Source organism: Pleurodeles waltl, chromosome 7, assembly GCF_031143425.1.
Source record: "Pleurodeles waltl isolate 20211129_DDA chromosome 7, aPleWal1.hap1.20221129, whole genome shotgun sequence".
Lineage (NCBI taxonomy): Eukaryota > Metazoa > Chordata > Amphibia > Caudata > Salamandridae > Pleurodeles > Pleurodeles waltl.
The window spans coordinates 370,086,290-370,097,242 of record NC_090446.1 but is presented as its reverse complement, the minus strand read 5'-3'; the positions used below and the strand labels follow the sequence as shown (position 1 = coordinate 370,097,242).

At 42.4% G+C, this 10,953-nt stretch overlaps 1 pseudogene; it reads right to left on the bottom strand.

The window, feature by feature from the left end:
* Window positions 1-848: 848 nt before the first annotated feature.
* LOC138246878 (protein downstream neighbor of son homolog) overlaps window positions 849-10,953 on the bottom strand; it is a 50,652-nt pseudogene continuing 40,547 nt past the window's right edge.

Below are 10,953 nucleotides of genomic sequence, written 5' to 3'. Positions count from 1 at the left end.
CGAGGTTTCATTGATAAAATCTTCATTCCTCTGATCCCTAAAAACTCTTGGAGAAACAAAGCATAAAAATAGTTATGGGCTTAAAATAAAATAAAAAATAAAAAAACAAGCAAGGGCAACTAAAAACATACCATTCCCTTAAGTCAAGAGAAAGAAGACACATTGGAATAGCTTAGATTCCCTGCTAGCCAAGCGACTAATAAATCATCTTAGAACTCGTGTGTTGGACTATGCAATTCATCTTTTTAATTTGACAGTGCCCTTGTTACTCAAATTGGTCTCCATGGCTTCAAAAAGAATTAAGGCCCAAATTTAAGCAGTGCCACTTTTCTTGGGCCCCTTACCCCCCCCTAATGCACACCATGTATGTGCCGCATTTAACATACGGCGCAGCATGGCACAGGTCAGAGACAATGGCGTCATCATTTTTTAAATATTTTGGCGCTAACCCTGCATTGTACATTGAGGTCCGTTATATTATCTGTGCAGGTATTAAAAATGGCACTAAAAATAAAGCAAAGGAATCTTATAGATTCCACTGTGCCATTTTTGCGGGTCCCCAAAAAAAAGTAAAAGTGGTGCAGACATAATGTGGCGCAAGGGTACACAAAGTGGCTCAATGTGTGCATTGCGCCACTTTGTAAATATGGTGCAGTGTTTTTGGCACACTATGGCCACATTAGTGTAAAAAATCATGACGCTAATGTGGAGATAGTTGGCGCTAGGCCTTCTTAAATTTGGACCTAAACATTTAAAGTGAACTGGAAATGAAAATAGAAATATAGAAATATAAAATACAATCTAATACACGTCTGCCATTTACAGAATACTTAAACTTCTGTGGCCACTCAAGCCCACTGCAAAAGTAGCATTTTAGAAGACCATGATGTGGCAACGGACCTCAAAACTTGTAAGTGCATTTGTACTTCCCCATTTTGAGCTGCCCTAGAGAAAGTAGATTTACTGGCAACCTGGGTCCTCACACTTATGCTTCGAAACCCAAGAGTTTGCATTGTGCTCCCCGAAAAGCATTCGAGATCTCATAGCAGGCACTAAATTCTAACAGTTTATCAGGAAGTTTTGTAATGGAAACGTATTCGTCCCTTTCACCATCACAGCCGTTTCAGGCTTATGACCCCTTTTCACTTCATTTTTCTTTTTAGAAAGTTTAATAGAAAATGAATCCGGCCTTCTGATCTCATTCTGCATATCCATCTCTTCAAGCCAAGAAAATCCTTCATCGACATCACTTCCTTCTTGTAGTTCCTCATCTGCACAGCTGTTGACCTTTTCTGCATTCTTCAAATTCAAATTTGCCGTTTTACAACCTTTTTGTTTATTTTTGCCGCTAAACTCTGTTTCAACCACAGGCAATGAAAATTATTTTCCTTTGTTCTTTATGGCTATTCTAAAACCTCGGGTGGTGGGTGACAGGATAGCTGAAGTGAAATCACTTCTAACAAGGATAGCCTGATACAATACAGTAAAACGATAGGTACTGCCACAGCAATATGGACACTGCTTTGCCTTCAGCAGATTGTACAAAGAAGGTAAACTATGAGCCAACTCACTCACCAGACCCTGCTGAAAAGCTCCTTACTAAGAACATGGCATATCCCTGTCAGCCATTTTCTTATCTGTCCCATACGGGAGGATAGTTACACCCAAACAGTGATGGGCGAAGCAGTAGAAAAGACTCTGTTGGAATGCACACCGCACCTATTGACCATTTCAGTTCCTGTACGCATTGTAGCATATTGACTGCTGTTGTTTGTCAATTCCTAGTAAGTCCTTCATGTTCTTATTGTACCTTTAGGTAATCTGCCCAGGTGAAAGGTATGGAAGAGGTGAACAGTAGGCACGGTCATGCTCCAGTCCACAGGAAACGCACTGGTTCCCGATGGGTCAGGCAGTGAAGCTTTCTGGTGAGATTTCAGCACTGGATCAGCAACCGACAGTCTTGAAAAGGTCTCTTCCAAAACAGAATTGTTTCCAACCCAGTCCAACAGCTGCTATCCCAAATTTTGTTGGTACTGCCACTTGGTTCTGTCTACACAGCTGTCTTCACCTCCCTGAGGGGTGGTTGTGGGTGGGAAGGTGTCCAAAGCCCCTCACAGTATTCTGCTCCGCACTCCCAATGCCAGTGTTCCGCACTCCTCTTGGCTGAGCTGCACAATGTCTTGTCAAGGTTGACAAAGGATTTCATGCACATAGGACCCCCAGGGCACCGTGAGATTGTGCTGCGCCTGGACTGAAGGTCTGCACACAGGGATCTGCTAAGTATCTCCGCTAGTATGCCCACACTGCCTCAGCTGCAAGATCTCTGGAGGCTTCTTGAAGCGGGGGGATCAGCTCAGCTGCAGATCACCCATTTGAAAAGAACTCTACCTACCCAATTCCCCAATAAATGTCACAACCAAAACTTAAAATGTAATACATAAATACAAATAAATAAAATATTATAGAAATAATTATTAATAAATTAAATTATTAACATTACATGAGATATAATTAATAAAAACACTACCAACACAATAACACATTAAAGCCAACGACCCAAAAAAATAATATATGTATTTAAAATAATGAATTGTATTACAATGACATATATATTAAACGAAAAACATATAATACTACAATAATACACCTTAATATAAAACATATTTAAGTAAGTCATATTTTAAACTTTAATATAACAGTAAATATTTCAAAAAAGATATGAAATGCTTATCCTCAATATTTTGGTCCATGATATTTTTAAGTATGATATTTCGACAACAATCTCAGACAATATTTTTGCAGCAATGCTTCTGTAGAACAATCATCCATGGACACACACATAAGCACACACACACTCAAAAGCGTATGGCAATCCCACCAGGAAACAACCCCCTCCTCATAAAACAGAAAGGTAATCTGCCACTAATACTGGATAAGGACCCCACTACTATAAACTTGGAGAAATGCCAGAACATACGAAACGTAGATAAAACTCATCTGGCCAACTGTGAACCAGAATAGGGAGTTAAAAGTAGCAAAGCATATTCACATTGTGGAAAAAGAACCTCTCCCCATTTTCACATCAAATAAAACCTTGACATGCTTGTATTCTCAAACATAACACCACATTGTCACAATCTCTTCATTTCCGAACTTCTTCAAATACAACCAAGAGCAACGCATACTCAAGGAACATGTTGGCAAAAACTATTCTAGCACATAGAGTAGGCCTCCAATTAATAAAGCAGTGTCACAGTGTAGTATATCAGTGCAATTACTGTTACATTACTAATATACCTAATGATAAAACATGAATATGGCCAGCGGAAGGGTATTAAAATAGGCCTGTGCCAACTGCTACATAAGAATGCACGTGCCAACACTTGTGCAAACGATAAGATTACAATTTTCTGAGATTTTACAAGAACCTAAAATGTATAGTATTGTAATGTTACTAAAATGCAAAATATATATTTTACTTTATAAAAACATGTAGACAAGTAGTATGTTAACTTTTTGTATTTCTTGTGTTCGTTTGTGTTTTGACTTTATCACTGTTTGTGTGCTGCATAAATACTTTATATCTTGCCTCTAACTTAGGCCTCAGTGCTTTTATGCCTATATACCAGAGGCTTGAGCACAGGTTAATCTAGTGACTACTGTGGCTCACTCTGACAAGGATTGTGCCCGTTCCACGAGTATGGCTTCCACCCCACTTAACTAATAGCCTAATGTCTTACAGCAGTTATTTGTCAATTTATTTGCATGCATACAGTGATATACACACTATTTTTTAGAGTCTATCATGGTTGGTGGGACTACTATTTTTGACAACCACTTTATAAAGTTTCATTTTTGTTCATAAAACACTTAGGGGCATATTTATACTCCGTTTGCGCCGGAATTGCGTCGTTTTTTTTGACGCAATTTCGACGCAAAACTAACTCCATATTTATACTTTGGCGTTAGACGCGTCTAGCGCCAAAGTCCATGGAGTTAGCATCATTTTTTAGCGTGGACACCTACTTTGCGTTAATTATATGCAAGGTAGGCGTTCCCGTCTAAAAAATAGACTCCGAGGCATGTGCGTCGGATTTATACTCCCGGGCAAAAATCATGCCCGGGAGTGGGCGGATAAAAAAAAATGACGTACAGCCGCTTTTGCGCCGTTTTTTAGCGCCTGCAAAAGGCAGGCATTAAGGGACCTGTGGGCTCTGAAGGAGCCCAGAGGTGCCCTCCCATGCCCCCAGGGACCCCCCTGTCACCCTTGCCCACCCCAGGAGGACACCCAAGGCTGGAGGGACCCATCCCAGGGACATTAAGGAAAGTTCAGGTAAGTTTAAAAAAAAAAAGATTTTGTGGCATAGGGGGGCCTGATTTGTGCCCCCCTACATGCCATTATGCCCAATGAACATGCCCAGGGGACAGAAGTCCCCTGGGCATGGCCATTGGGCAAGGGGGCCTGACTCCTGTCTTTGCTAAGACAGGAGTCATTTCTATGGGGGTTGGGAGTCGTAAAAAATGGCGCAAATTGGGTTGAGGTGAAAAAAAAATTGCCTCAACCTGACTTGCCCCATTTCTTGACGCCCAAGCCCCATATCCCCCTACGCCGACGCTGCCTGGTGTACGTAGTTTTTTTTAACGCACACCAGACGGCGCTGGCGGCTAACGCCGGCTAACGTCATTCAATAAATACGGCGCCCGCATGGTGCTTCAGAATGGCGTTAGCCGGCGCTAATTTTTTTGACGCAAAACTGCGTTGGCGCAGTTTTGCGTCAAAAAGTATAAATATGGGCCTTAGGGGCATATTTATACTCCATTTGCGCCGGAATTGCGTAGTTTTTTTTTACGCAATTTCGACGCAAAACTAACTCCATATTTATACTTTGGCGTTAGACGCATCTAGTGCCAAAGTCCATGGAGTTAGCGTCATTTTTTAGCGTGGACACCTACTTTGCGTTAATTATATGCAAGGTAGGCGTTCCCGTCTAAAAAAATCGACTCCGAGGCATGTGCGTCGGATTTATACTCCCGGGCAAAAATCACGCCCGGGAGTGGGCGGGTCAAAAAAACTGACGTACGGCCGCTTTTGCGCTGTTTTTTAGCGCCTGCAAAAGATAGGCGTTAAGGGACCTGTGGGCTCTGAAGGAGCCCAGAAGTGCCCTCCCATGCCCCCAGGGACCCCCCCCTGTCACCCTTGCCCACCCCAGGAGGACACCCAAGGCTAGAGGGACCCATCCCAGGGACATTAAGGTAAGTTCAGGTAAGTTTTTATTTTTTATTTTTTTGTGGCATAGGGGGGCCTGATTTGTGCCCCCCTACATGCCACTATGCCCAATGACCATGCCCAGGGGACAGAAGTCCCCTGGGCATGGCCATTGGGCAAGGGGGCATGACTCTTGTCTTTGCTAAGACAGGAGTCATTTCTATGGGGGTTGGGAGTCGTAAAAAATGGCGCAAATCGGGTTGAGGCGAAAAAATTGCCTCAACCTGACTTGCCCCATTTCTTGACGCCCAAACCCCATATCCCCCTATGCCGACGCTGCCTGGTGTACGTTGTTTTTTTTAATGCACACCAGACGGCGCCGGCGGCTAACACCGGCTAACGTCATTCAATAAATACGGCGCCCGCATGGCGCTTCAGAATGGCGTTAGCCGGCGCTAATTTTTTTGACGCAAAACTGCGTTGGCGCAGTTTTGCGTCAAAAAGTATAAATATGGGCCTTAATACTGTATCACAACCCTTCTAGTCTCTCCAACCATTTTTTAAATTTAGTGGAACCGTCAATTAAAATATTGTAGTGTGCACAATATGCTGTCCGCAGCTGAGCCTCTATTTAGTCATTACCCACATGTGCATATTTAGACTGATGGTGTCTTGCCCAGAGCACATTCGGTACGCTCTGTTCTGGGTCCACTTAATGGCACTATTTATTTTTTTATGTTCTTTTTTTGTATATTTTTAACATTTTTCTGACTTTACTTTATAATCCTTTATCATTTAGAAAGATTGCGAATAGGATTCGTCCTGGCACCTGGTGAGTGTCATCCTCCTTAATTTTACTTCCAAATATACATGGTTGGTAAATGGCATACTTGACTGAGGGACAGGGCTATTTTTAAATTGGTTTGAATGTACATAACAGCTTGTCTTGAAGAGTCAAACATTTAACTCATAACAACTGATAGTTATGCTCAGTAAGGTTATCATTGTTCCAAAAGCGAACTTCATTAAAACATGTTTAATTTTGTGTGGTTCAATTTATCATACAAATTTTGGAATTATTAGCATGTTTTGTAGACAGCATGCCTTATTAAAAATAAAACCTGATGATTTGTTTGAATCACTGATCTATTTGGAGGTTGTCTTGAGTGCTTGCAAGCTAGTAGCTATCATGCATAAAGACAACCACAAATCATGACAAATTTCAGACCTTCCATTTAGCATCATAGACTCAGAGGGTAATGTTGTTTCATTACAATGTAAGACGCTACCATGATCTTGTTGTCCTGATGAAGACCCTTTAATCAATAACTATTTGGTGTTGAAAAATTGGCATGTTGACTATATTGGCTGACAGCTTAATAAACATAATTTTGAACTGATACTCTGGATTGTACTTCTTTCAGAAGTGTTTTGCAGAGCCTTCACTGCCATTACCCTTATTGTTTTCTCATGCACATTCACATCATTTCATGGGTCAGCTGCACTGTACCTTCACATGTAACAACAACTGTATTGTTTTTGAATAATCAACTGAACAATTATCAATACAAATTCTCTTTGTTAAAACGTTTATCCTTCGTAATTGTGTCTTGGAGGATTGTACACTTTGCCCCCCCTTAAGCAATTCAATTTTATTTTGTCTGAGGGTACAATTGTTGTTTATTATAACAAATCACCTTTGACACCGGCAGATAAGACATTTTAGGGTCAAAATTCACTGTTCCTAAAATAAGCCCCATAAAACAGGTATTTTGTTTGGAAGTTGTTAGTGTCATTGTCTCTTTAATATTAACCAGTAACCCACCTTAATCTTTTGGATGCGGGCGTCGGCCACTGGCCGACGCCCACACTCTCTCGCTGGTGCGGGTCACGACCAGTGGACGACACCAGGGAGGGGGTTAAAAATCCTCCGGTGCAATGCACCGGAGGATTTATTTATTTATTTTTTTAACCTTAGGAGACGCGGAAGAGCTTCCGCGTCTCCATCCCACCCCCCTCCCGCCCCCTTATGACGTCAGCGCACCGCGAGGTGCGCTGACATCACAGTTTTTCCCCACCGGAGAAGGAGAGAAGCAGGTAAGCGTTCTCTCTTTCTCCGGTGGGGAAAAAAAGGCCAAAACGGCCTCCCCAGATGCCAGGGAGGCATCGATGGAAAGGGGAGGCTCTCCCCTTTCCATCGATGCCTCCCTGGCACCGTTTCCTGGCCGTGGATCGCAGCGCGGCTGCGATCCACAGCCAGGAAACGCCCCTAGGCACCAGGGATCTTCTTTGGGGGGGTCGGCCACCTCGTAAAAGGGCCACCCCCCCCCGGGGCAATCATTATTTATTTACATGGTTTTGGGGGCCTATCGCGCCCCCCTACAATAAAAAAAAAAAGATGTAGTTTTGCCTGGGGGGCCGATCGCCCCCCCAAGGTAAAAAAGAAACAAAAAAACAAATTGTTGGTGGTCAGCCCTTAGGGTGACCATCAATGGGGCCATTTCTTTTTTATACATGTGTGCTTTGCCAAGGGCAAGCACACATGTATACAAAAAAAAAAAGATTTGTGACATGAGTGTCTTGTTTTCTTTCTCTCTCTCTCTCTCATGTATATGTGTATATATGTATACACATATATATATATATATATTTATATATATAGATATATAGATATATATATATAGATATATATATATATATAGACATATATATATATATATATATATATATATATATATATATATATATATATATATATATATATATTTTTTTTTTTCAGGGCAAGCATTGCAGTGTCCATGTGCTGCTTTTCTGACTTGTTGGTGTGTATCTGGGCTTCTAACAACGCCCACCTCATGCCCATCAGTACCACTCGTTCGTGGGCTTGCCCTTCAAAAATCCTTTCATGACATTGGAAAATGATTTAACTTTGTCCCTCCTTGGGGAGGTTTTGTTACCGCCTTGGCCATCGCCCCTGGTACATGGCTAATTGCACTTTTGATGTTACGTTTAACTGCGAGCGAACTTCTTTTCCTTTTGTGTAACTCTTCACATGATGCTCATGGTGGCCGTGGCGCTGTGAATCGGCTCTCTTATGTGAAAGAGTTTAACTTTCAATTATCAATTTATGTGGCAAGAAAAGTTGGGTTAGGAGTTTATAACGCTAATAGCTCTAACTCGAGCAGATGCGAGACCCATTGCATTGTAAATGCTTGTTATTCTTGTGTGTGTTGTTTTATAATGGTGAACAATTTCACCGCACTCCACGAGGACCGTGATCAAGACTCCTTGGTGAGTTGAAACATGTTGGTGGTTATTGACTGCAATAAAATAGACGTTTATTTGTACTTCGTGGAGTGCGGTGAAATGTTTTGGCATTAGATAATTTCTAGATTGGTCTTCTCTGTCACTGGGCACCGGCAGTGGAGTGTGCCGCCCAGCAACCCTTCAACCACTTTGTTTCTAAACATATATATATATATATATATATATATATATATATATATATATATATATATTATATATATATATATATATATATATATATATATATATATATATATATATATATATATGCAACACAAATTGGTTAAAAAGATTGTTGCGCAGCGCACTCCACTGCCGGTGCTCAGTGATGGAGGAGAGCAACCTCGAAAATATTTTGTGAACAAGAATCTCACCGCACTCCACGAGGTTCAAATTGACATGTTTTATTGCAAGTATAAACAATGAAAGAAAAGAGGGACTCATTTACTGTGATCAAGAATCCTTGAGAGTCGAAACGCGTACGTGGCTGTTGCTTGCAATAAAAGATGCCAATTTGAACCTCGTGGAGTGGGGTGAGAATCTTGTTCACACAATATATATACAGTATATATATATATATATATATATATATGCATGCATGCATGTCTTTTCTGTAGTGCCAGTTGCCATAAAGTAGCTGAGTGGATTAGTAAAGGCAAGCGTTACCTGCGCTTTAAAACAAATGTAATGCCAGGTGGACTATGGAAATATGAGTGGCACTTTTGCTGGGTAGTACTGAGGGAATTAGAAGAGGAGGTAATGGGAGGCAGAGCACCAAAAACGACTGTTGCACAGGGTGTGTGGTAAGGTGAAGTAATACATTCTTTTTTTGTTTTTTTCAGTGTTTTCAGAGAATCTGCAGAATTGGAGAAGAAGCGAAGGTAAGGTGACGACATTTCCTGTCGTACACAACAAACATACCCACAAGCAATTTTGTGACTATCTGCCTTCTACGTAGGCTAGTAATTTAGAGGGACAGTTTAGCCAGTTGCAGAGATGGCGTCTCGTTGGATGACTGCTGATCAAGCCCTAGCTCGGGTAATGGAGGACAGTTCTGATGTAGGCTCAGAGACTGAGACAGCAGACACTGAGACAGCATCTGAGGGAGAGGACAATGGGGCAGATTCTGGGAGTGATTTTTCAGTCTGCGGAGTCCCATCTGACGACACCTCTTCCAGTGAGTCTGAAGGAGACAATGATGACATCCGTGCTGTCCCTTCGCAAGCACATTCTGGGCAGCGGGACCACATTGGGTTAGCCGAACCCAGAGAGCACGAGCTTGCTGCCGCAAGCACAGAGAGAGTGCTCTCTTGGCAGCCCCCCTGTTTTGTTCCGCCCCAAATTCCACCTTTTACTGGTGACGCTGGATGTAAAGTCGATACAGCTAACTTTTTGCCAGTCGACTACATCTATCTGTTTTTGGATGTTGACTTTCTTCAGAAAGTTGTGCAGCAAACAAATTTGCGTGCAGACCAATTTCTGAGGGAGTGTAGAGGCACTCTAGGGCCCCGTTCTGGGGCACGCCAGTGGACTCCCACTTCGCTGGCGGAGTTGAAGATATTTTTGGGCCTTACGCTCAAAATGGGGTTAGTACAGAAACCCACCTTGCAGTCCTACTGGACGACTCGCACGGTTTGGGTAACTCTCATCTTCGCACCATACATGAGCAGAGATCGGTTTTTGCTACTGCAGCGCTGCTGCATTTCAATGACAATTCTGCTGCATTGCCCCGGGACCATCCAGATCATGACAGGTTGTTCAAAATTCGGCCTGTCGTGGAACATTTGTCTGCCAGGTTTCCAGAGATCTATACTCCTGGAAAGAATATAGCAGTCGATGAGTCCTTGATCCTGTACAAAGGACGGCTGCTTTTCAGACTGTACATTGCGAGTAAAAGAGCTCGCTATGGCATAAAGCTGTACATGCTGTGTGAGAGCTCTACTGGCTATGTGTACAGCCTGAGAGTGTATACAGGGAAGGATTCTACCCTAAACCCTGTAGGTTGCCCTCCCGTGTTAGGGGTCACAGGTAAGATTGTATGGGAACTTGTCCAGACACTTCTTCACAAAGGTTATAACCTTTATGTGGACAATTTCTATACAGGAGTAGAGCTGTTCAGTGAGCTCTACAAAGCTGGCACTGTGGCCTGCGGTACAGTTCGTTGTAACCGCAAAGGATTCCCGCGGGAGCTTGTTTGCAAGAAGCTCCAGAAATCACAGAGTACTGCATTGCGTTCTAACGAACTGCTCGCAGTCAAGTTCCTAGATAGACGTGATGTATACATGCTCACTACAATTCATGATGAGAGCACTTCTCCCATCACGGTTTGGGGTCAGATGGCCGAAGTCCACAAGCCCATCTGTATACTCGATTACAATAAGTACATGGGTGGAGTGGACAAGAACGACCAGGTTCTTCAACCATACAATGCGTGTCGTAAA